Genomic DNA, 6,501 nt, shown 5'->3' with positions numbered 1-6,501 from the left:
CAAACCGCCGTTAGACCGCCGGTACCATTAAAAAATGCCGGTAAATCTAGCCTAACCGCCAGAAAAAGCCGCCGGTTTTTAGCGTTTTTCCTGTAGTGCAGAAAGTACCATAAACAGGCAGAGAAACTCTAGAAAAGGAATAACTAGACAAATATATTAAACAATTACTACCAGGCAGATAAGCTATTATGTAGTTCAAGTAAATGCAATACAATAATTCATATTGTAAAATACATAACTAAACTTTTTAAAAAATAATAATTAAATCCTAGAACTTTATATTTAATTCATAGTACAATTACTAACATGAAATGAGAGATTGAAATTATATTTTAATTTTTAGCTAAATTTCAATGATCATAATTTCACAAAATAATCTCAAATGTAATTGAAATTGCATTTTATTTAATAACTCCAAATATATTATAAAGGTAAGTAGATGTTCCTATGACAAATATAAAAATTGATATTGTCAATCTTATAGATTCTAAAATAAATAAATAAAACATAGATGCAAAAATTAAGCCATGACAACAAGGTTTGTGCATGGGATAAGTTTGATGAAAACTATATATTTAGAACCTTTCAAATTGAGTTCAATGGTAGAGATGAAACCTTTGAAAGGATTTTCATCTATAGCTCATTTATAATAATTTTTTTCTAATAATTGCAAATTGTACAAGAAAATTGCTTTAAGAAGCAGTAAGAAAGTCGTCCTAAATGAAACCTAAATCACATCAAAGAATCATTTACAGCATCAGATAGCTTTTCTTAAAACTGGCACAAGTCATTGCCAAGCTTACATAAAAAAATCTTCTAAAATATTCGTCAATAGCTCAAAAGTAGACAAAAACAAGGTTGGTATCAGTGAAGTCCAAAGCATCCTGAGCAATGAATCTAAAGACTATATAGTATTCTCCAGTTGATGAAAAAACTTTGTCACAAGGCTAATTTAGGGAATAGGGCTTTAATGGTCTTTCATTCTTCTACAGCCCCAAAGCTTTTGGTTGCACAAGTATAACTTAAGATATTCAATTTATTAAAGGAGTTAGATAAAACCAACAACTTGAATCTGAAGCTTATCTTCCAGGTTTCGATCAAGGGGCTTGGTTAGTATGAGTTGCTCTACTGCTGTAAAACAGAGGGCATATAAATGGATATGAAAAAAATAAGTAAATAAATAAACCATTTGACTTAGATGATAAGAATTTGTACTAGATTTAAGTTTGTTTTGTAACCTTTATATGGTCCGATTGGACACTTAAGCATGAAATTGAGCAATACTCAGCAAGATGAGAGCGGATTTTCATGTTGAATGAATAGATAAATGTCATAGTGCTTTCAGTTTCAACCCCAGATGGTGTTTTGAATGAATTGTTCGGCGAAATTTTTACAAGGTGATATAAATTTAATTTAAAAAGGATCAAAAATGCAAAATGGTAGGGAGTTTTGGAGGAAAATGCAAAGAACTTTCGAGTTTTCTTCATAAAATGAGATGTGTGTTCACGTTTTCTTCTTAAAATAATTTTTTTTCCAAAACATTAAATGCAGAGGGAGAGGCGGAGGGGGAGATGAAGAGAGTTTATTAGTTTAATATTTAAATAAAATTATTTTTATCTTATTTTTAAAACAAAATTTCAAATTTATAACTTATTTTAATATTTAAATAAAATTAATTTTAACTTATTTAAAAAATAATAATTTTATTTAAATATTAAAAATAATTTTATTTAAATATATTTATAACAATTTTATTTTTAACTTATTTTTTTAAAAAACTAATTCATATTAAAATCAATACATATTACGAAAATTTTTTTAAAAATAAGTTAAATTGATTTATTATATTTAATATCGAATTAATTTTATTTAAATATAAATTATTTATTTGTTAGTTATATATATAAGTATTATAAAAATTTTATATGAATTTTAATATTAAGTAAATATACATATGAATAATTAATTACTTACATTATATTTATATAATTTTAATATGAAAAATAATATGTTATATTTAGAATAAAAATAATCAAATATCTAAAAGTAAAATTTTATTGCGAAGTAATTAAATTAGATAATATATTTAATATCAAATAATTTAATATATTTGATTTAATATATTTAATAATATATAATAATATCAGATAAATTTATAATATATTAATATGATTTAATATATTTAATAATGTTGATTTGATAAAGATATAATTTAATATCAGATTTGATATATTTAATAATATATAATTAAAATTTATTTCAATATATTTAAAAAACATAAAAGCTTTAAAAATAATTAAAATGGTAATTAATATATTAAAATTTTTTATGATATATTTAAAGTAATTAAATTTTGACTAAATGTTTAAAAGTTTCTAGATAGAAACTTTATACATTTATTTAAAAAATATATACATAGAAACTTCAAACTTTGTATATGTTAAACTAAAACTTTATATATAGAAGCATTATACATTTGTTTTAAAAATAAGTTAAAAATAAATTTATTTTTAATATATTTAAATAAATTAAATTTCTTTTTAATATTTAAATAAAATTATTTTTAATACAACAACATCAAGCCTTTGTCCCACTACGTGGGATCGGCTACATGAATCCCTTTTTGATCCATTGTCCTGTTAAAAGTCAAAATTCTCATTTAAATCTAATAAAGAAATATCATTTCTATTATTTTCTAACCAAGTCTTTTTAGGCCTACCACTACCTTTTTTAACATAAGTCAAATATAATACCTCAACTTTTCTAACCGGGTCATCGGAAGGCCTCCTTTTAATGTGACCAAACCATCTAATGCGACTCTCTTTAATTTTATCTTCCACTGGAGCTACTCCAATCTTTTCATGTATATGCTCATTTCGTATCTTATATCTAAGGGTAAAGCCACTCATCCACCTAAGCATGCTCATCTCTGCAACACTTAACTTAGTATTATGCTTCTCTTTTAATGGCCAACATTCAGCACTATAAAAGCATTGCAGGTCTCACCACAATCTTATAAAATTTTCCTTTTACGTTTGAGGGGGGATTTTCTATCGCACAACAATCCCGATGCATTCCTCCACTTCAACAATTCAACTTGAATTATGCTATAATATCCCCATCTATCTCACCATCACTCTGAACAATAGATCCAATATATCTAAAACGTATCATCTTATTAATGACTTGATCGCTCAAAGTCATAATCTTCTCACTATGTATTGCTTCTAAAATTACACTTCATATATTCAGTTTTAGGTCTACTCAAGTGAAAACATTTAAACTCTAAGGTTGACCTCCATAATTTAAGTTTACCTTCAACTCCATCTCTAGTCTTATCAACAAGAAGAATATCATCAGCAAAAATCATACATTAAGCTAGATACATCCTCTTGCAAATGTTTAGTGAGAACATCCATGACTAAAGAAAAAAGATATGGGCTTTAGGCTGATCCTTAATGTAATTCAACCGAAATAGGAAAATACATGGTCAAACCAGCTTGTGTTTGAACACAAGTAATAGCTCTTACATACATATCTTTAATGATTTGAATATAATCATTATTAACTTCTTTCTTTTAAAGAACTCTCCATAGCACTTCTCTTAGAACTTTATCATATGCTTTCTCTAAACCAATAAATATCATATGTAGATCCTCCTTATTCTCTATATATTTCTCCATCAAATCTCTCAATAAATGTATGGCTTCCATAGTAGACCTACCCGGCTTGAATCCAAATTGATTTTGAGAAACATTAGTATTACACCACAACCTACACTCCATAACTCGCTCTCATAGTTTTAAAAGATGACACATTAACTTAATTTCTCTATAATTCGCACTCTTTTACATCACCTTTCCTTAAAAATATGAATTAACACACTCATTCTCCACTCATCTGGCATCTTTTTAGATTCAAAATAGTATTAAAAAGTTTAGTAAGCTAAGAAATTCCTTCATCTCCTAAGCATTTCAACATCTATATTGGAATATCATCAGGTCCAACAGCTTTTCCACACTTCATTTTTTTTAAAGCCTCTCTAACTTCAGTTTTATTAATATGCCGATAAAAAATAAAAGTTCTTATTTTCATTTAGGGTGCTAAAGTTACTAAAGTCAATTGTATTTTTACATTCTTCATTAAAAAGTTTAGCAAAGTATCTCATCCACCTTTGTTGAATACATCTTCTAAGAAAAGTATTTTTTTATCTTCACCCTTAATACACTTCACTTGACTAAATCCTTACTACTCATATCTCTTTGTTTGACTAACTTATACATATATCTTTCTCTCTCCTTAGTATGTAATCTATTATATAAATCATTAAAAGCTAAAATCTTTACATCACAAATAGCTTTCTTAGATTCCTTACGAGCATCTTTATAACTTTTCCAATTATCAGAATTTTTACATCTAAAGCAATTTTTATAACAAATCTTTTTATTTTTTATCTTTTCTTGGACATTTGGATTCCACCACCAACTATTTTTACTATTAGGAGCTTTTCCTTTTGAAACTCCAAACACATCTTTTGCAGTATTCTTAATATCATATTCACTTTTTCCCACATAATATTAGAATCTTTATGCACAGCTAAAATCTTAAGATTTAAAACTATATTCTCAAAAATACTTTTCTTGATATTCTTTAAATGCCCTCATCTAATCCTAAAAATTTATTATTATTTATTTTTTATTTTCTACCAATTTATCTTAAAATCCAAAACTAATAATCGATGTTGGGTACATAAATTTTCACTCGGAATAACTTTACAAACTTTGCAATCTAAACGATCTGATTTTCTTATTAAAAAATAATCAATCTGTTTTTTACTATATCTATTTTTATAAGTGATAAGAAACTCATCTCTTTTCTTAAACAACGTATTAGGTGTTAAAAAATCATAAGCTAAAGAAAAATTTAATATGATTTTATCACTTTCATTTTTCATTCAAAATTCATGACCACCATGAATGTTTTCGAAATTATCTACCTCTCTACCAACATATCTATTTAATTCTCCTCTAAATTTTTTTTTCTTCAAGAGATATCTTTTGTATTAATTCTTCTAAGTCATTCCAAAATTTTAATTTTGAACCCAAATCCAAACCTACTTAAGGAGCATAAACACTTATAACATTAACAATCTTAGTATTAACAATAATCTTTAAAGATATAATTTTATCTCTAATTTTATTAATTTTTATAATATTATCTTTCCAACTCTTATCTATAATTACACATATACCATTTCTAGTACGACTCCTACCCAAATACCATAATTTATATCATAAATTATCAATCTCCTTAATCTTCTCTCCAACCCATTTAACTTTTTGAATGCACATAATATTTATCTTTCTATGAATCATAATATATATTAATTTTATTAATTTATCCGTAATGGAGCCCATATTCTAAGTTCATATCCTAATTTTAGTTTCATGAACGGTATTCTTTGCACACATCCGTCCTTGATGTGGGAACTCTTACCTATTTAACACTGCACCTGGGCGCTGTGCAACAGCCCTTACACACTTATTGTTGTATTCAGACCATACAGCGTATCGCTTCCTGGGAATATCTTAACATTAATTTTTTTAATATTTAAATAAAATTATTTTACTTTTGTTTTAAAAATAATTTTATTTAAATATTAAAACTAACTCTCTGTATCTCTCTCTTGGCAATCAACGTTTTGGGGAAAATTTTTGTTTTATTAAAAAAACGTGAACACACTTCATGTTTTTTTCATAAAATACAATACTTCTTTGCATTTTCTTCGAAAACACAGCTCTGCTTTACGTTTTCTGCAAAAAGCCCTCCCATTTTGTGTTTTTATCCTTTTTACGTTAAATGTATATCACGTTTCTTCTTCTAAATCCAACGTGAAATATGATACTTAAAAATTTGGCTGAATCGTTTACGGATCGGACAAGTCTAGCTCCAAATGGCCCATCCATAGAATGCATGATTGGGTCAGAATTAAAGAAGTCGTTTGCAGTGACAAACCTAGACCACGACAATTTCCCGGATAGACTTTTAAATGAGAAGATTTTTCATAGAAACATATAGGGCTGCAAACGAACCGAGCCGAGCTGAGTATGTGAGTGTTCATGTTTATGTTCATTTAATATAAGCTCGTTCAAGTTTGGTTCATGTTTGTTCGAGCTTTATTGTTTGTATTCACGTTTGATTCATTTAAATTAATGAGTGTTCATGTTCGGTTCATGTTCAGTTCATGTTCGTTTGTTTAGTGTTTATCGAGCTTGTTCGCGAACATATTTAACGAATTTTTTTTAACTATCAAACAAATACGTTCATGAACATATTTATGAACAAACACATTTATAATAAAAACAATTGTCTATATAACAAAGGTAATGATTAATTATATTTATTAATTATATAGTCAAATATTAATTATTTTTATTGAGCTAATTCACAAGTTCAAAATCGAACACGAATCGAGCTTTTATCGAGCTTCTTATCAAGCTT

The sequence above is a fragment of the Dendrobium catenatum genome, unplaced genomic scaffold, assembly GCF_001605985.2.
Source record: "Dendrobium catenatum unplaced genomic scaffold, ASM160598v2 fragScaff_scaffold_390, whole genome shotgun sequence".
Classification (NCBI taxonomy): domain Eukaryota; kingdom Viridiplantae; phylum Streptophyta; class Magnoliopsida; order Asparagales; family Orchidaceae; genus Dendrobium; species Dendrobium catenatum.
This window is presented reverse-complemented; position numbering follows the sequence as displayed.